Source organism: Diceros bicornis, chromosome 10 (assembly GCF_020826845.1).
Source record: "Diceros bicornis minor isolate mBicDic1 chromosome 10, mDicBic1.mat.cur, whole genome shotgun sequence".
Lineage (NCBI taxonomy): Eukaryota > Metazoa > Chordata > Mammalia > Perissodactyla > Rhinocerotidae > Diceros > Diceros bicornis.
In genome coordinates this window covers 83337495-83358293 of record NC_080749.1, presented here as the reverse complement: position 1 = coordinate 83358293, position 20799 = coordinate 83337495, and the positions used below count along the sequence as shown (strand labels likewise).

Sequence of the window (20799 nt, the reverse complement as noted above, 5' to 3'; positions counted from 1 at the left end):
AATTGCAAGTAGAACCTAACCACACAGAAATATTTTTAAAATATAAAAATATGCCAAAATGTCAAGGGTTTGGTTTCTTGAAATGGTGAAGTTAAGGATGATTTTAATTGTCGTTTTATGCTCTTTTGTATTTTCTGGATATTCTTTGATAAGCATACTACTTTTTTAGTAGAGAAAAGTTATTATTTTAAAAGTTCCTTTGAGCGGGTGGGTGGGGGAGTTATGGCGGGAGGCTGACCGCAGAGCGATAACGCCCAAGCCAGCAGCTCGTTTCGTTCCACGGGCAGTTCCCGTGAAGGACATCCCGCATCTTCAACGACTGTGGCAGAGACCACGGCCGGCCTTTCTAGCCTCTGCAGGATCCCACCCCCCACCTCCCGCTCCTGGCAAGTCAGGGTCCCCTGTCAGGACCTGCTGCGCTGTCTTTCCACCCACATTGCCCCTGTGGGGCTGGGGCCCTCACCCTCCACACGCCCTTCCTGCTACTTAGCCTGGGGTCCTTCCTGTGTCCAACCTGTCTGTTGAAATTTCTGTTAAAAATTCAGTACAGAGGCCGGCCCAGTGGCGTAGCGGTGAAGTTCATGCACTCTGCTTCTGCGGCCCTGGGTTCATGGGTTAGGATCCCGGGCACAGACCTACACACCGCTTATCAAGCCATGCTGTGGTGGCATCCCACATATAAAGTAGAGGAAGATGGGCACAGATGTTAGCTCAAGGCCAATCTTCCTCAGCAAAAAAAAAAGAAAGAGAAAAAAATTCAGTACAAAAACAGGAATTCTTATTTAATGGGTATAGAATTGCACATTTGGAAGATTAAAACGTTCTGGAGATCTGTTTTATGACATGTGAATATTGAACTACTGAACTGTATACTTAAAAATGGTTAAGATGGGGCCAGCCTGGTCGCATAATGGTCAAGTTCACGCACTCCACTTCGGAAGCCCGGGGCTCATGGGTTTGGATCCCAGGTGCAGACCTACACACCGCACATCAAGTCATGCTGTGGCAGTGTCCCACATACAAAATAGAGGATGATGAGCACAGATGTTAGCTCAGGGACAATCTTCCTCACCAAAAAGAAAAAAAAAATATTGGGCTGGCCTGGTGGTGTAGCAGTAAGTTCACACATTCTGCTTCCTCGGCCCGGGGCTTGCCAGTTGGGGTCCTGGATGCAGACCTATTCACCACTCATCAAGCCATGCTGAGGTGTCATCCCACATAGAAGAGCTACAACTCTACAGCTGTGATACACAACTATGTACTGGGGCTTTGGAGAGAAAAATAAAAAAGAGGTAGATTGGCAACAGATGTTAGCGCAGGGCCGATATTCCTCAAAAAACAGTGGTTAAGATGACAAATTTTATGTTATGTGTTTTTCTATCACAATTTTAAAAAAAGGAAATTTTGGGGGCTGGCCCGGTGGTGCAGCAATTAAGTGCTCGAGCTCTGCTTCGGCGGCCTGGGGTTCACAGTTTTGGATCCCCCGTGCGCACTGACGCACCGCTTGTCAAGCCATGCTGTGGTGGCGTCCCATATAAAGTAGAGGAAGATGGGCATGGATGTTAGCCCGGGGCCCGTCTTCCTCAGCAAAAAGAGGAGGATTGGCATCGGTTGTTAGCTCAGGGCTGATCTTCCTTACCAAAAAAAAAAGGAAATTTAAAAAAAATTCAGAACAGAGAGGTCCAACACAGCAGAATAAACCCAGTGGACATAGACACATCTTGCTGAGCTCATGTGGTTACTGAAGGGGATCAGCACATCCCACCCCAAAACACGCCCCTCTGGCAGGAGGATTATTTTGAGTTGAAGACAATTAAGAGACAGCAGACACAGGAGGAGCTCTCTGCCCTCCTTCTTTCTGCCCGGAAGCAGGACACAATTTCCCTCTGTAAAGGTAGGTGCCTCCCTCTCCTGGACGGGAAAGAGGAGAAGGACTCTTCTCACTGGAGTCTGCATCACAAACCTCACTGTCTCAGTCCGATTGGGCCACTGTAACAAAACACCACAGGCTGGGTGACTTATAAACCACAGAAACTTATTTCTCATGGTTCCGGAGGCTGGACGTCTGAGATCAGGCTGCAGCGTGGCGGTGTTCTGCTGAGGGCCCTCTTCCCAGTTCACATCCAGTGCCTTCTCGCTGTGTTCTCACCTGGTGGAAGGGGCAAGGGAGCTCTCTGGACCTCTTCTATAAGAGCATCAATCCCATTCATGAGGGCTCTGCCTCATGACCTAATCACCTTCCAGAGGCCCCACCTCCTGATAGTATCACCTTTGGGGGTTAGGATTTAACACATGAAGTTTGGGGGGACATAGACAGTCAGACCATAGCATTTACTAAATCACTCTTATCTACCATACATTTCCTAGTTACCTTCTCACAGGGTATCACCCCTAGAAGCACGACCACCCCCTTTCTCCACAATTTATTGCCCTTTATTAAAATGGTAAATAGGCTCCCAAGCCTAGTTGCTTCTTTGGGTTTTTACTTCTTTTCTGTGAAGTCCCTGTGTGCATGAGAAATAAACTTTTTCTCTTGTTAATCTGTCTTTTTGTCAGTTTAATTCACAGGCCCCAGCTACAAAACCTAAGAGGGTGGAGGAAAAGTTTTTCTTCTCCTATGTTACCCTGTCAGTCCCTGTGTGCCATGGCAGTGGTATGCCTGTACACTGACACCTGGAGTAGATCGATTTTCAGTGCCCCCTCCTCAATACGACCAAATTATTTTCAGAAATATCATGAAATGAAATAAAAAGAAATGAAGATGGTGAGAATTTTCATTTACTGAACTTTGTCTATATAATTATGCCAGGAAATAAAATGAAGAATAAATAAATAATACATATTTATAGTACAAAAAGAGGAAAAACAAATGACTATTTCTTCATCAGTTTTTATGTGTAACTAATAATTTGACCGTAGATCCCTAGGTTACAGTCTGACACAATAACATTTTATGCAATTAATTGTCCAGTGACAGGGCTCAGGACATGCTACCCAGAATGTGGCACCTTGGCATATTGAATGGTTCAAGCTGAAGGAGTCTGAGAAAACGGCAGGTGCGGGAGGGACTCTCTGACCCTCCCTGAAGCTGCTCATAACACCCTCCCGTGAGGTGGCCATCCCTGTACCAGAGGAAAGGAGCATCCTTGTCCCAAGACGGAGGGACGCTGAGAGGTGTCCTCTGGAACTGCAGGCCTTGCTCCGTCTCCCCAGTTCCCTAACACTTAGCTCACACCCTTTGTCCTATCACGTCTTCCCATGACTCCACTCCTCACCAAACCCAGCATAAAAACACTCAGTTTTAACCATTTCTTCAGTCTTCATTTCCTTGTGAAGGCTCCCGTATCACATACAACTTACACTAAGTAAATCTGTATGCTCTTCTCTTGTTTATCTGTCTTTTGTCACAGGGGCCCCACCTAGATGGACAGGGAAGAAAGCTACCTTTCCTCCCCCGATCAGCAATTAATAACTGCATTTTAATAAAACTGATGCGCCTGCAGAGGTAGTTTAACATAGGCAACTATTAAATCACGTCATTGCTGTAATGCGTTCACTTCTTGACTCTCATTTTAAAATGATTTTTTAAAATGATTTTCCATTTAAAAAATATTATCCAAATTCAGTAAAAAGAAGTTTGTCTGTGGACTAAAATTTACACTTGCCAAACAAAAAATAGTTCTCCTGGCAGCTCCCTGTTGGTTTCACCATTTTACATTTTAAATACAACTAAAAATGCCAAGTGGTGGCGTGGAATAAAGAGGCTGATGTGCCTTCAGCTCTGTTCTTCGTCTTGAGCACGACTGTCCGTCGTGTGTGTTTCAGATCTACTGTCGAGATGCACATGCAGCATCTCGGTGGAAACACAACCTGCACAGTGATTTGGACACTTTACCAGCTTCATCTCAATAGAAAGCATCCCTGAGTCCACGCGTGGCACTGGAGTGGCTCTATCATTGGGAGATTTTTCAATTAACTTCCGTGTAAAATACATTGTCTATTAAAGAATAAGTAACAAAAATTAAAATAAGAATAATTAACTTTCATGTAAAACATATTGTTTATTAAAAAATTAAATTTTAGATATATATAAGTGTATATGTAATTAAAACTCACAGTAATCCCAGCAATGTTTTTAGAGCTTAAGCCAACAGAAGATTTTTTGAGGGAGGAGTATTTCATCACCGCCCTTGTTAGAATTGCTGGCACCCCGTGACCACAAAAGCAGAAGGGCTTTGGCTGGTCTGACACTGCTTCTCAGTACCCCACAGCGAACTCACTCACTGCCCGCACGGGCACGTCCCTTCCAGGCCACCTGCCTTGGACACCACTGTTCCATAGTTCAGCTGGTGAAAGCTGGTTTTGCTAATTTAATCATATTTTATAATGCATTCAGGTTTTACTAGGGAGACATAGAGGATTCATATTTTTTAAATGAACAAACCTAACATCTCTTATGCAATAAAAATGATTGCCCGATGATTTATCTTTCTGTGTACTCAATTTTCCTTAATTGAAGAGACTCAACAAGAAAAGAATTAGGAAGGGAGTCGAGGCAGGAGTGCAAATTCCTGGAGGGTCCAGATGGATGCTGTCTGAGTGGGGAGGGCCTGGGAGAGAGGTGTGGAGCTGGAAGGAAGGCCAGCCAAGAGCAGTCCAGGGTCCTGGGGCCGCCTCTCTCAGCCAGCTCCAGCCTATCCTTGTGGGACGCAGGCCTATTGTTACTCAAATCTGGCAATGTTTTCATGAGGAGCCAGTAATCTAAACGGCTGTGGAAGATCTCCTGATTTTTAAGTGATGGAAATTAATTCAAGCTCTAGAAAACACTGAGCAGCCAGACAAAACAGACCCACAGCTGCAGGACACCGCAGGCCACCGTCTCCTGACGAAAAATGCAAGGAGTCATGGAACCCGGAAAAGAGGTCCGGAAAATAGGCTTTATTCTCCTATCCTTTTCTTTCCCAAAGTGTGACATGTTAGAAAAATCCACGTACACTTACATCATGTGCAGAATCTGCAGTTTAACGAGGAAAGCAGCATAATTAGAGTAATGACTGGGAGCGGCCTGAACTCCAGAGCCGTCCTTTCTCTTGAATTGGGACCAGGGACGGTGTCACCGAGACGTGGCTGACTGGGTGACACACACCAGACCTGTTTAACCACTGACAAGCCACATTCTCTTTCCAGGGCATGAGCTAAAAGATCATTTACCTCCGTGGTTACAAACAGAGGAAATACTTCTTCCAAGACTCAGGGTCCTGCGGCCGGTTCCCCCAGAGAAATGATGAACCACAAAGAGGCGGAGCACAGAGCCCCAAGCCGGCCCTCAGCTCCCCCAGCTGCAGGCTCAGGGGAGAGTTTGCTTTGCCCTCCAGGGGCTTCAGGCCGGGCCTTCTGAGATCGTAGCTAAATCCTGGCGTGTAGATCGCGTTTGATTCGGCGTTGGGCGAGTTACAAGAGAAGGTTTATTCAACTTGGCCGTAGCAGTGGCAGCTGTCCCCCACGTTTCCGCAAGGCAATCACGGCTTTGTGCCTCTTAATTAGAAAGATGTGCCGCTGAAGCCTCTAACCTGCTCCCTGAGTGTCCTTAAGGCCCAGGGCCTGCAGGGCAGACAGACGTAAAGGCAAGAATTTGGAGGAGGCCTTGTCCTTAGGAATTCTGAGATCTAAATGGCATGGAAGCTGCCCGGTAGGGCCGGGTGGGCGTGGCCCCTCGGGGTGACCTCCTGAGTCTGCGGCCGTGAGTCTGTTTCAGCCCCTCGGAAAAGCTCTGCGTGGTTCCAGCCTCACTGTTCAACCCAACAGAGGCCCCACGTCTCATCCGGGCCCGCCCACCCTGAAGAGACAGGCTGGAGGACACTGACCCAGGGACAGCCATTCCCCCCGTGTGACAAGGGGAAAACTTGAAGAGGAGGGAAGTCTCTCCATTTTTCACAAATCAGCTTCTTTTATAAGAAAATATTCATTTGTGTAATAATACCTCTTTTCCAGTTGTTATGTTCTGGGCTGATTTTTTTTTTTTCCATAAACAACGACAAAAAGCTTAGAAACGATCATTAACAATAATCAGTGTGAACCAATTGTATTCTCCCAAAGATCTGTTTCTGAAATTTCTATCACCAGAGTATTCAGGTATTGGGGGCAAGGGTGCTGTTTTAACATCAAACCAGAAAGGAAAAGAACTATGGCATCCCTGATCATATGACACAATGGGAGGCCATGCTGCTGACCCCAATTTTGTCTGGTGGGGTTGGGGTGGGGAGAGAGATTGACTGTCTTAAAATAGCCCAATCCATTCTCACTATTAGAACATCACTAGAGGGGCCAGCCCAGTGGCTTAGCGGTTAAGTGCTCACGCTCCGCTGCTGGCGGCCTGGGTTCGGATCCTGGGCGCAAACCGACAAACCGCTTCTCTGGCCATGCTGAGGCCGTGTCCCACATACAGCAACTAGAAGGATGTGCGACTATGACACACAACTATCTACTGGGGCTTTGGGGAAAAAAAGGGAAAAAAGAAGGAGGATTGGCAATACACATTAGTTCAGGGCCAGTCTTCCTCAGCAAAAAGAGAATTGGCATGGATGTTAGCTCAGAGTTGATCTTCCTCACAGAAAAAAAAAAAAGGACATCACTAGACTAATACAAAGCTCCTCTTTTAAAATGTAATCTCTTCAAAAGAACAATTCTCTAACAGTGAAATTTCAAGCATAAGTGGAGAAAAGATATTTTTAGGGAAAGAGACATCCTGCTCCCAAAAACAGTATGATAGAGGCACTGTGTCTCTTCTCCTCTGAGCACAGCCGGCCCTACAGGCCTGCTCACGCACACACGCCCTCTAGAGACCCCACAAAATCCTAACACAGCAGGTTCAGAGAACTTGCAATGATTTAGAAAATGGTAGAACTGTCCTGAATTCTTTTTATCTGCCAGAAGTTACTCCTGCCCCTTCGTTCCATTCACTCAATTCTGGAAACATCTCTTCTCATAGAGAGACAGATAGTCTAATGGCCAAGTCTCTTGAAAGCATGGTGTGTGGAGTCAGAATGCCTGGGGCTGAGCTCCGACTCTGCGACCTACGACCTACGACAGAGGCTCTCAACAGATCTCCCGGAACTGACACCCCCACCCGATGCACCCCACAGCCTGGCTGATGTCTGCTGCAGCATAGAACTCTCGGGGCAGGTGAGTTATCTCCAGCTCGTCTGAGCGCTGAGATCCGACTCCTTGTGAACAATGGATCAACTACATGCAGGCCTCACATGTCGATGGGGCTCCTCAAACACACAGCAAACTCAGGGCTCATTGGCTAAGAGATTTATTTATGGTTCCTGATTTCTTTGGACCAATTTCAGAGCTAAGTAAGCATATGTTTCAACTCTGTCGTTTTAGGCAGTAGCTAGAACATAAAAATAAAAATGCTTATGCTCTCCTGGGTTCCAGTCTGGACTGTGCTGGAACTCTTCCGGGCACGTGGTCACCGCTCGCTGAACGTGGACTCTCTTGTCTTCTTTCTCAATGCTTCCTGCTCTGCCACCAAAAAATAAACACAAAACCACGTAAACTAACCACAAATTCCTGAAATTCTCCTCAAAATGTCTTTTGTGGGTGAAATTATGCTTTTGTGTGATTACAGAAGATAGCATTTAACTATCAGTAAATACTGATATTGCTGATACGAAGGAGCGGGGGCTGGTGGCCAGACCTGAGCCTCTAGCCGGCGCTCCACCATGGCCCCCTTGCACCACCACGTCCGTGCTCAGCACTGAAAAGGAAGATGCCACGATGATTAATGGTGGTTATTTCTGTGGAATGAAAGGACTGGGGCAAATGTGGGAGAGTGTATGTCTTTACAGGGCCGAGGGATATTTGTATTTGAAAAAGCGCACCGGCCCCCCAGGACTATTCCAATGGGCTCGCATGGGCTCCCACCCCACCCTCCCCCCTCAGTGAGGCTCTCTGCTTTCGATTTTCTAGACTTGGTCTTGTAGGGGAGGAAAAATAATTTCCTCTCTACCTGTCATTGTTCTTGGCTAAGATCTCCCTGTAAAAAAGACAGATTAACAGAAGAAAAAAGCAATTTTGGTTATGTGCGTACAGGAGCCCCACAAAGATATGAGACTCAAAAGGCGGCCAGAAGATTGAGGATTACAAGCCACCTAGAGAGAAGGAAAAGGACAGGGGTCTGGGGCTTAGAGGGGGGAGGCAATTCCCGGAAGGTGAGATGAGGAATGTTGGGTAAACAAAGGTCGTCCCTGCTGTGAGGGTAAATCTGTCGGGTGGGACGGTACTGGTAACAGCCCCCTTTCTAATGCAAAGTTCCTTTATAAACGGAGATTTCCCTCACAAAAGGGAACTTCTACTCCAGTTTCAGAGCTTCCTTTGTGTCTGCAGTTTCTTAAAAATAATCAGCTCAAAACAATCCTCGTGCCAAAGAGGCGTGTTTGGGGTGGCGCCGTCTGTGGCCCTGGAGTGTCTCACACAGTGAAACCCTGCTCTTCTCCGGAGCTCACCTGAGTGTTCCACACGTGCCTGATGATGTGCCATGACCTGATAATGCTCACTTTCCAATGTCACCTGGGCAGGCTGCTGTTAGACCTCACAACGCTCGAGCTAGCTCTGCAGAGGGCAGCTGACCACATCCAGGCCTGCTCACATCGGCCTCCGTGCTGCTCACCCCTGCACGTCTGACTTCTGAGTCCTGCCTCGGGGACACGGGTGAGAGGAGGGATAAAAGGCAAACCTCTAGCTTCCTCAGAGCCTGGGAAGTTCTCTCTCAATCCACCCAAGTAAAGAAATAAATACTGAAAGACACACTTGACTAACATGATTCCACTTCTCACCACCAGAAATACGCTGACACCCCGTCAGTAAGCCTTGCGCATGAGCCCGACCTTGGCCGTGTGTTTGCAGGGCTCTCCTCCGACGTGCTGAGGGTCTCTTCCTTCCCCCTTGGAATGAAGTTGAACTTGACTTTTCATAAGCAAAAGCCCAGCCTGACAAAAGAGGGACTGGAGCCCTCTCCCGTCGCTGCTTTTCAGCCTGCGGCCCTGCAGCCAACAGCAAGGATTTCCATTCAAAAAACAAACCTCAGTTACACCCGCAGTCACTGAGCTCCAGACCTAATCTGTGCAGTGTGTTCCTTCGCTGACTTTCTCCTGCAATTCATGATGAACTTGTATGGGGTGGCGGGGAGGACAGAACCACATAAACAAAACCCAACATCCTTCTCCACAGGGGCATTTCAAAAGCCAGATAAAAGCCAAAAGAGGAGGCTGGGAGGGGAGCGTACAACGCGCAGCCGCTCTGAAAACCACCCCCCATTTCGTTCTGGAGCTGAGGTTACACCCAGGCATCACAGCGGCGTCTCTCCTGCAGATTCACTGCTGGTAAGTGCTTCCTTGTTTGTTTTCCCCACACTGGCACACGTGCAGCTGACCTGGGGAGATTCCTGCAGACAGTTTATTCACAAAACAAGAGTGTGGACTAGCCACCCGCTGGCAAAAAGGAAAAAGTCTCCTGATGGTTTAGGAAAAGCTGTGTGCAGAGTCTGATTTTGGGTCCTGTCAGGAGTTTTTAGGGAAGATCCTAACAGAGTTTGCTACAGCTGCTGATTAATCTAAAACACTGGGAGAACATGAGGCCGTGGCTGGGGTGGAGGGTGGGAGGGCAGAGAAGAACTTTCAGTAACTTCCTCAGCTTTACCTAGAAAATTGCAGCCCACGAGTGTGGGTTTAAGTAGCCGTGACTCAGAACTAGTCAAGCCTCACTGTGGAGAAATCCAGCAGGAGACAGGGTCTCTCGAGTGAAAACTGAGTCTGCCCTCTTTGACCACAAGGTAGGAAAAAGTTCTAAATTGAGTTATAATTGGGTTTGGTTGTTTTTCCCCCCCTTTTTAAGATGAATAACTTGTGATTCTTCAAAACAAACATCGCTTTGCTTTGCTGCATGTTTGAAGTCTCATAGCCAATGGCCTGTTTGAGCAACGGGCGGGGCTCTCCTGAGGGAGGACAGCGCAAATGCGGGGAGGGAGCTGGGAGGGGGGCTCCGCTGACCTGATGGTCCCTTTGCTGGTCAGACAACTGCGAGCACCAGTGGCTTTTTGTCTAATAGTTTATTCTTTCCTCCAAATGAAAGCTAGTGAAAACCAAATGAGGGTTTGACAACAGAACTTGCATCAGCAATTACTCTCTTAGATTGGCCCTTTTCACTTAAAACAAACTCATTAGCCCAAGTTTCCACAAACTTGTTGCTAAATTAAATCCACTAGTATTTTTCTGTTTGTTCTGTGAAAAAAAGGCCAAAGGACCTTTCTCTGGGTCTCAAGTTACCTAGTTCGAGTAATTCCTCTTACTGAATGATTCTCACCCTGTTTGCACATCGTCCAGACCCTGAATGGATTTTGAGTTTTTTCATGGCCTTTACTTATGATTTTACCTGAGACTGAAGTCATTTAGTTTATGAAAGAATGTCATACATTTCTATGTTACTTTACCACTAATTGTCATCTCCCTGACGTAGAAATTTAACCCAATATTCTGCTTTCAAAGGCCACAGCATTTGGAGCTAACCTTCAGAAGTAATTTTAAAAGGAGAAAAGCTTAATGCTCAAAGATTTTTTTCCAAATTATTTATAATTTTAAAAAATCAGAAGCAATCTAAATACCCCACAGTAGGAGGCTAGTTAAGGAACTTATTATGTATCATCTCAATGAAATATTTGCAGTCATTAGGAAATCATAATGTGGAAGGTTATGTAGCATCATGGATGGGTGATTATATTACAATGTTAATGATTATAATTACGTAAAAAATAAATGCAGTTGAAAAAAATTGAAGAAAATATGAAAAATTGACAATAGTTGTCTTAAGCTGATGGCCCGCTGACGGTTTGTCAGGAAGGAAAAACTTTTCCTCTACCTTCTTAGGTTCAATTCCTGAGGCCCTGCAAGTTAAACTGACAAAAGACAGATTAGCAAGAGAAAACACAAAATTTAAGCACATATTTTATTAAGGTACATAGGGGAGTTCACAGAAAAATGTGATTCAAAGGGATGATTAGAATTTGGGCCTTATATACCATCTTAACAGAGCACGGGAAGGAGAAATGTTCTTGCAGGAAAACAAGAGACTTCTTAATAAGGGAATGGTAGAGGGAGAAAGGGCACTTATGGGAAAACAAATGACTTTTTAGAAAGACTAATAGGCCTTTGGTAGAATAGATGGGTGATACGTGATAATGTCTGCTTAGGTGTGGTGTGGAGATTTCTCATCTCTGGTGATAAGAGTCAGTCTTCCCTGGTTGCGCCCGGGGAGGGGATTTATGACAATTAAGTTCTTCTGAGACCTCAAATGCCTTCTGATGCCACTTTGATGCCACTGTGGCATAAGCTGGACTCCTTCAGGTGATATATTCCTTCTTTTTCACCCAAACTTTCTCTAACAGTCCATTACTTTTATTATTTAAAAACTTTATAATATTGCAAATTCCTATCTATTTTTTTCTTCAGGGCTCAATTTTCATATAAACCATGAAAAGTTAAACCCTTCAATCTGTGGGGGCTCTGCAGTTCTAATTTACCTGGTTTCTTTGGTGACATTAACTTTAGTAAAGGTTTCTGCCTCGTAAAACTTCTAATAATAGTTGTAAAAGCTAAGACCAGGATAAATACTGATGGTACAAAAATTTAAAAGATAGGAAAAACATTAACTAATCAAATGAAGATACTAACATAGCATTCTCTTAAACTGGACAGTTTCCGAACACGCCTCCCGCCTGTGGCCGCACAACATCTTTACATTTGCTGTTTGATTTTTGCCGGTCACCCCAGAGCTCCAATCCCAACTCTGCCTCCAGCTTGTTTCTCGGCTGAGGCAGAGCACACTCTGGATCTCGGGTTCCTTTCCTCTAAAATAAACCTGCTGGGCTGGTTCCTTCCCTTTTCTTGACCTCTGCTTGTTAAGTCATCTCGAAGTGCAGCGTATGCAGTGGGCGCCCAGCACATGTGGTCGGAACCTACTAAATATTGGGAGAGACACATCTTTTACTCAGGCTATTTTTTCGTGTTCTTCAGTGCTCAGGGTATGTTCTGATTATTCCACTGATACTCATGTAAGATGAAAATGCTCCTCATTGTTAAAGAAAATGGTGTCAGTGGGAACACAGTACACATGATTCAGGCACAACTTTCTCCTGGAAATGCTGAGTCATCCGTCAGCCAAATGAGGATGTTGTCCAGATGGTTAACTGGAGCATGGAAGGGCAGGGGTCACACGGGGCCTCGCTTTGCCCATGGAAGTTTCACTGTGAAGCAGACTGACCCAGGGGAGAGCCAACCGTCCAGCCTTGGTCTCCTTGGCCCCCCGTTCAGCAAACACTTCAACAGGCCCATGTGACCTTGAGTGTCTGAAACGCTGCAGACAGCAACCCTACAGCACGAGTGCAAACACAGACTTGGTTTGTGATAAAGGAATTCATCAAGTCAAATGAATAAGGCCTGCTAGGGCTTTCTGAACGGTTTAAATTTTGTTTTGTTTTAGTCTCCGTTTTCACCTCCATGTTCAAGCAAAGGAAGATGGAGGTTGGAAAATTTGGTAGTTATTTGGAAGTCTGCTATTTTCCGTATTTTGGGGAGGAGGGGGTTGTTTGTTTGTCATTAACTGAGAGAGGCCACGTCACATTCATTCAGGCAAATATGGACTGAAGCCTTGGCCAGTGTGGTGGGAGAAGACACAGGATTTTAGTGGAAGTTCTCGCCCTTTAGTGAGCTTCGAGTTGTGCTGCCTGGGACACAGACTTAAGTTATACACTAAAGGGCTTTAAAAGTGTGTAGTTCCTGCAGCATACGCAGTTCAGAGAGCGGAGGGAGGGAGGGGAACGGGAGTGTGCAAGGTAACAGGCCAGGGAGGAGGTGAGACTGAGAGGTGGGCATTGGTGTCCCATCAGAGATGAAAAGACATGGACTTGACTGAGCATCCAAGGGCGTGTGCCCACCAGAAGTCCTTCTGGCCTGAGGAGCCTCGTGGAAGGACTTGGTGGGGGGAGGAGCCCAGAACAGCTGTGGACCTCCGAGAGGAGGGGGTGCGAGAGCAGTGGGCAAGTGAAAATTCCTAGCTGTTTCCCCCAAAACGTCAGGGCACAAGCAGCCCTACTTCAGGTCTCCTCCACCTCCAGCCCAACTCCCTCACTTTAGCGCACAGCTCCGCCCAGCTTTGACACGGCAAGCAGCCCCGTGCTCTGGCCGTGCTCCTGATAGTCTTTGCGCCCAAGAGGAGCAAACTGGTGTACAAGCACGTGTGCTTCACCTCCTGGAGGCCCCGAAATACTTTCTAGTGAACTCTTCTCAGAGATGATATACTTATTGGGCAAACGCAGTGGGTTCTGCATCAGCAGGTGGGGACACCCCTATGAACCCCGAATTAAAACTCTAAATACTACCCCCTTTGTTCCCATTGTCAACGGGGAAATTTTCAGGTTACAGTAGAAATGTATTTGTATGGCACTGTCCACTTTTCACTGTGCTATTTCGACAGCACTGCCGACTGCTCTCCTCTAGGGAACCCACATCTAACTCAATTCTGCAGAGAAGGTTCTCACTTAAGTCCTGAACACCTGTAACACCAGTGGTGCTGATCTATATACCGTCTTTCAGAATTTAACCAAGCCAGTAATACAGCTGTGCTCAAAGCCAGGCTAACACAAGTGGGACCAGGAGGTCGCCAAGTGGACTTTGCTTTGGGTGCAGTTTTTAAATTGAAGACTGCGGTAGAGTAGGAGAATTCAGGCCCACAATGGATCAGGTGGGCATTCTTAGAACCAAAAACGGAGGCCTGGTTGGGATCACCGGCAAAATGGCTGCCCCTAGACGACAAAGTTGAAAGTGAGGTGAAGCCAGAGCCATTCATTCACGAAGTTCAGACGTAAAGAATTCGATAAGCAGAGGTCGTGGTCTCCCTCGGGAATCCTGCAGAAGCAAAGCAGGTCTCATGTGTGCTTAAAACGGCCGCCAGGCCTACTCTGTGAAGTTCTAATTGTGTTTCTTTTTATGCAAGAAACAAAAAAATTATTAAAGAACTGTCCGTGGTCAACCAGTCAGTCACCTAGTATAATGACTGAATCAGCTGGGTATGGTTCCTCCATTTTAAATGCTTTACACAGTCGCATACAGTAGACCTTGGTACTCAACAAGAAGTGATCATTACAAACACGTGTAATGTAATCATCAGAAAGTGTCTGAGGAACACTAGGGGGTGCCTCAGGTCTTGGGATACGGGCAGAGGTCACAGTGAAAGGAGGACTCCGTGGAGAAGGACTGTGCAGGGAGCTCTGCAGCCCAGTGCTTGGAAGAGACAGGGAGCCCCAGTCAAATCTAATAAATACCTGTGGGGTTGAATTTTCATTAGGGCCGATTCGTCCCTAAAGACAGGAAAAATAATTTGTGTATAAAGTTAGATTGTTGGGCCCAGAAGAGAGTGCTTATAAATAGGACACCCTTAATTTTTCATGAAACTTTCTGTTTGGCAGTTTTAATAATAAACCTCTATTTGAGTGGGAAAAATGTGATAACAGAGCATTCTGCTTAATTGTATAACTAAGAGTTGACATAGTTTTTTCATTAGGTTGAACCATATAAAAGTGCTGTTATTTGATCTTGACTGTTTTTGACCAAAAAAATGGCAATTTCTTATGCTTCAACATAAAACCTAGATTACTAATTTAATAAAAAATAGTTTGATATATTTATATACAATTATTTCTTTTGTTATATAAATATTTGTTCGATCTGTGTTTTTTATTTATACACATTATATAGTTAACTCTATTTAACATTAAAACTGTACTAAACGTACTATATTTTGATGATTGAGAAAGCACTTCCCCCTCAGTCACTAAACTTATGGAGCACCCATCATGTTTCCTGCCGTCTGCTCTGTGCTTGAAACAGGAGGATGAGTAAATGTCCTTGCCTCGAGGCTTTCACAGTTCAGTAAAGGAAATAAACACATTACCAGATTATTACCGCAGGAGGCCTCATGTACAGGATTAAGAAGGAAACCCCGAGACCAGACAGACCCAGAAGTATTGTCTCCGTGATACGGGGCAAGAGGGCCCGGGCCTGACGCACATGAAAAGCCGATACTTATGGCACCAGCTTTTGAGAAAAGAAAAGGCTTTATTGCGAGGTCGACTATCAAGGAGACAGGAGGCACGGCTCTCAGATCTGTCTCCCCGATCCAGGGTTTGGACGAGACTTTAGAGGTTGGGGAACAGGCTGGTATGTGGAAGCACTGGCGGGGCAGGTTCCATTTGGAGGGCTTTACACATTTTTGGTGAGTGTGGAAGGGGCTGTAACACCAGATCTTCCTGGACAATGGGCCCCTCGCTTCTGAGGAGAGTCCTCATCTCCCGGTCCTTTGGTTCTGTGGGGGGGAGAATCTTTGGTTCCAGGGTTATCTACGGTCAAGATTTTCTCCTCTGCACTCGCTCCAGCTACATGACTGCTGTGTGGGCTTGCTGCCCATGCAGGGTGACTTTCACATTCTGTTGATAGACGGGTCGGTTTAAACTGGTCCCTCGGTTACGTCGGCTTCACTACTTTTGCTAATTGCCCAACCTCCCTTAGCCTCCTGGAAATGGTAATAGTCCCTCACAGGACTGTTAGGAGGAGAATTAAACGTGAAAATTTGTGTAAAGTGCTTAGCATTGTGTTGTACTCAACAAGTACTCAGGAAATGTTAGGTATGACGGTAATCTGTTAAATGCTACTTACATAATTAGATGTGCTTGCTATTTGCTTCCTTTTGAATGTAGTTAGATAAACTGGTTTTAATTATAAGCAATATATGACTAGAGAACTATATGGTTTATAGTGAACTTGTTTGCTCTTGGTAACAGTTTGGAGAAAAATCTCATCATGTTTTCCTGGAAATGGGACCTGTTTTCATTCAAAAGTCCAGGTCTAATTAAGTGGCTGAGCAGATTTAACGCATCTCTCAGGAGTGAGGCTAGCTTCCTTAGGTGTTCAACTTCCTTTTTAACACCTTTAGTAGGAAAGAGGAGCTGAAAACAGGAACTAATGGAGGCGATGATAATTAAGTACTTAAATTCCCTTCTCAAATTCCCCTTTGCCTTCTCAGACAAAAATAAATGTTAGTTATTGCCAAAATGCCCATGGGCATGAATGCCTTTTATCAAAACCCACTGAACAGTCTTTCGGCCAGTCAGTAAATGGTGTTGAGTTCCACTCTTCACCAGGCACTGTGCTCGGCTCTGGATGTGTAAAGGTAACCAAACCACAGCCTGATGTTCATCAAATAAGCCTGCAAACACATAGCTGAAAACTGTGAGTGAAGAGCAAGGAGCAGGGACTCTGGTTCAGGCTGGGCGGAGGCTGGAGGTCAGGCGAGAGTCCACTTAGGAAAGTAGTGTCTGAAAGTACAGCTCACTCTGTAGAAGTCTGGTGATTTTCTCCTTAATTCCAAAACCACTACCAAGTTCAGGAAATAAAAGCTTAGTCAAATCAATTGTTTGGTTACCTTATGGAAAATACTAAGTTGATATCAATTATTGATTCTATTATCCAATAGTGCAGATAAATATTAAACATGACTTTAATGTTTGTCTTTATGCCCCATATGGGCTTTCATTTCATGGCTTGATTCGAAATAAAACCATTCACTTCTGGAGTGATTTGATCACAATCAACACACACACAAAGTGTATACTTAATTACAGTTCTTTACGTGCACTAACCAAGAAGATGTGAAAAATTTAGAAGACAATAAAATGACTAAGCTCTCTCTACCCTCTCCTCCTGTGTCTGGGAGGGATGCCTTGCTCTGGAATATTTCATGTATAAACATGGCATTTCTCCATCATTTGCCTCTTGTTTTTTGAAAGATTGAATGAGGAGGGGGCATTTCAGCACACACATGAAACTGCTGGTCTCATAGGAGGGATTATAATATCCCCAACACTATACGAAAGTGGTATTTTCAGATTTCCTCAGAAATGTATTACATCTCCCAGAACACAGAGAGGAAAAAAAATAATTATAGAGTATCTCTCCATTTTAACTTTGTATTAGAATATTTGTAAGAAGATTCATACTCATTTATTTCAGCCTTAAATTAGCAAAAACCTGATTTTTAAAATCTAGATCTATTTTCTAGCCAGGGCAAATGGACCCTGCTCAAATCCGCTGACTGCTCTCAATAATTTCCTAAAGAATGACAGTTTCTGGGGCCGGCCTGGTGGCGCAAGCAGTTAAGTGTGCGTGCTCCGCTACGACGGCCCCGGGGTTTGCCGCTTCGGATGCCGGGTGCACACCGACGCACCACTTGTCAAGCCATGCTGTGGCGGCATCCCATATAAAGTGGAGGAAGATGGGCATGGATGTTAGCCCAGGGCCAGTCTTACTCAGCAAAAAGCGGAAGATTGGCAGATGTTAACTCAGGACCGATCTTCCTCACAAAAAAAAAAAAATGACCGTTTCTTCCTTTTTATACTTTGCTCAAGCAATCAGTAGGTAACTTATTCATAAACCTAAGAGAATGCCTTTTTCTTTGGAAAAGCTGGGTTTTTCCTTGGTAAGCCAGACAATTGATGTGTTTTCTAGCCAATTGAATTATAGCAAATCAGTGAGATTACAGCAAGAAGCCCAGCTATGTTGTATTGATCTCCATCACAAGAAATGAACTCATTTACACAAGTCATTTGGTGCAAAATAAACAGACTCCTTTAGCAGAAGAGGATCAGAGTATCCTACTTTGGAAAGGAAGGAATGAGCACAATGTAGCTTTACTGTAACAGCAGGAAACCATTATTTTGTTGCTCATGGTGGTATCTCAGCTGATGCTTTCCCTTAGAATGAAACATAAATCCCAAATGTTATTTTTAGATAACAAGCTCTCTTTAGAGCCATTGATCATTAAATTAGCTGGAAGCCCGAGAATTTGCCACCTTTCAACAAAGTCATATGTTAGTTATGTGCATTATTTCATGATGCTCCCTAATAACAGGATTAGTGAAGCAAGATCATAGCAATGACATTTCACAATTGGAAAGCTTGTCTGTGAGCCAGACACTGTGCTAAACTCACACACATCATCTTGTGGAATTCTTACAGCAAACTTCCAGTGGTTTACTGATGCGTTTTCTCCCCCCATCACAGACGAAGAAACTGGAATTGATTGTAATTGAAAAATGATATGGTATCTGTGACCACTGTCTCTGATTTGCTATTGTAGGGAAGGAAAAAATATCTTTTCTTCCTCCTCTTCTGAATTCTTGACTGGAGCGCCTGTAACAAAAGACGGGTTAACAAGAGAAAAGCCTACAAATTTATTTAATGTAAGTTGTAGGTGACATGGGAGCCTTCGTAAGAAAAGGAAGACCTGAGGAAACAGTAAACCTGTGTTTTTGCGCGAGGTTTGATGAAGAGTAGAAGTTGTGGAAACATGATAGGATGAAGGGTGTGAGCTAAGGGAGTAAACTGGGGAGACAGAGCAAGGCCTGTTTGTCCAGACTCCTCTCAGCATCCGTCCTTCCTCAGAGACAAGGACCCTCCTTCCTCGGGCACAGGGAGGGTCAGAGAATCCTTCCTGCACCTGCTGTTTCTCAGACTCCTTCAGCTTAAACAATTCAATATGCCAGGGGACCATATTTTGGGGGTAGCGTGTCCAGAGTCCCATCAGTATCTATGTTGGATTGAGGGAAAAAATGTGAAGTAGTACCTACAAATTAGAAAACAGGAAATAGAAGTCCACCCTGAATAGAGGGAAACAGGAAATGGGAGACTGGAGATAGAGAAGAAAATTATAATAGTCATAGAGGACCACGTATCAGACGCTGAGCTTCACTTAATTGCCTCATTTCATCCTCCTAGCTGCTAAGTAAAGTCTATATTATTATTATCTCTATTTGACAGAGGAGAAATGGGGGCTTAGAGCTTTTGATGAACTTCCCAAGGCCTCACAGGTCGGTCACAAGTGACACTGCAGTTAGAAAGCAAGGTCTGTGACCCCAGGGCTCTAGTTCCTAACCACCATAAAATCCTGCCCAGAAAGGCTTCTGGATTAGTAACGGTTTCTGGATTACATCGAAGCACTTGGTGAGGATGGACTGGTGGGAAAGAGGGAGGTTTTAGCAACTGGAGAGACAGGGTTCCGGAAGAGAAAGAAGACAGACATGGAAGACTGGGGAAGGGAATGCAGAAATAAGACTCGACTTGATGTAAACACCCTAGAAATATGTAATTATCCCAAGGGAGGGTTGAGCTCGGGCAGTTACAGGTTAGGTGTAACTGGATGTCTTCGGTGGCTGCTGTATCCCACTCTGGCGAGGCAGATCGTGTCCTCAGGCCAAGGAAGGCATTCTGTGCTCTCCAACTGCAGCGCTGATCAGGCAAAGCACCACATCTAACCAATCAGCTTGGCGTTTGGGGACGGCCAGAACGTGGCTTGGCTCCCTTGCTCCGTGTGAGTAGCTGCAGCAGCCATCAAAGTGGTCTCAGACTGACTCAAAAAAAGAGATCCAGAGAGAGAGGAAAGGAGAGCTGCACGTACTCGAACACTGTGTTAATGTTCTGGTTGTGCGGTTATGATCACCTTGCTTACTGTCTCTCGATTCCAGCAGCCACGTTAAGGACCCAGCTTCTAACACACAGTCCTTAAAGAGAACAGAGAACAGAGAGGGATGAAGGGCAGAGAGCCGGGGATCCCTATAGAAAGAATTTGCCTCAGCAATACCAACTTGTGGTGGTGTCAGAATTCTCTCCCCTTAAACCCTTCCCTGCCTGCCTGGTATTGCACTTAACCCCGCTCCTCTAAGCGAGTGCTTGCCCGTCCTGATGTGCAGTTCCACCATCATCCTAGAGTCGAAGGTAAATTTAGGTTTTGGAAATTGAGTGGACCCAAAAGAAACTTCATACACATTTTTTTTTAATGTTGCCCACACCCCTACCCTTTTCTCCCTATCTCAGTTGTCCTCCCAAGGTCAGACCAACACTTTTGGGTTAAAGACTTACTAAAAGATAACTTTTTAAAAATTGAGCTCACAGATACAGAGAACACACTGGTGGCTGCCAGAGGTGGGGGGTGGGGGGTGGGCGAAATGGATGAAGGGGGTCAAAAGGTACAGACTTCCAGTTATAGGATAAATAAGTCATAGGACGTAACACAGTGCTGTGACTATAGTTAATAACACTGTCTTACATATTTAAAAGCTGCTCAGAGGGGCCAGCCTGGTGGCATAGCAGGTAAGTTCACAGGTTCCACTTTGGCGGCCTGGGGTTCACCAGTTTGGATCCTGGGCGCTGACCTACTCACGGCTCATCAAGCCATGCTGAGGCGGCGTCCCACATAGAATAGCGACAACTCTACAACTGTGATACACAACTATGTACTGGGGCTTTGGGGAGAAAAAAGAAAAAGAGGAAGATTGGCAACAGATGTTAGCACAGGGCCAACCGTCCTCAAAAAAAAAAAAAGTTGCTCAGGAAGTATATCTTAAAAGTTCTCATGACACACAAAAAAATTTTGTAACTATATATGATGATAATGTTAATTAAATTTATTGTGGTGATTATTTCGAAGTATATACAGATATCAAAGCATTATGTTGTACACCTGAAACTAATATAATGTTATGTGTCACTTATACCTGAATAAAAAAAGAAAAAAAACCTAAAAAAACAAAAAACAAAAAAAGACAATTTTTTAAACAAGTAAATCATGACTCCCATAGAAATATAAAATTAACATGTGTCAAGGTTTTATTAAACTCATTAATTAGTGATAGAA

General features: G+C 44.9%; 1 protein-coding gene and 1 long non-coding RNA gene across 4 annotated transcripts in view; one reads left to right on the top strand and one right to left on the bottom strand.

The window, feature by feature from the left end:
• Positions 1-7299: 7299 nt before the first annotated feature.
• LOC131411017 (uncharacterized) lies at positions 7300-9016 on the bottom strand. Its single transcript, XR_009221454.1, has 2 exons — positions 8511-9016; positions 7300-7527 (listed from the first exon to the last, which is right to left on the bottom strand). It is a non-coding gene; the product is annotated as an uncharacterized LOC131411017 (long non-coding RNA).
• CMKLR2 (chemerin chemokine-like receptor 2) overlaps positions 8432-20799 on the top strand; it is a 38332-nt gene continuing 25964 nt past the window's right edge. For 2 of the 3 annotated variants that reach the window (XM_058549679.1, XM_058549677.1), the window contains exon 1: positions 9185-9386. The gene's annotated coding sequence lies outside the window, so the exon portion shown is untranslated. Of the gene's footprint in view, positions 8868-9184; positions 9387-20799 lie in introns of those variants that run through there. The other variant, XM_058549678.1, reaches the window with a different exon arrangement.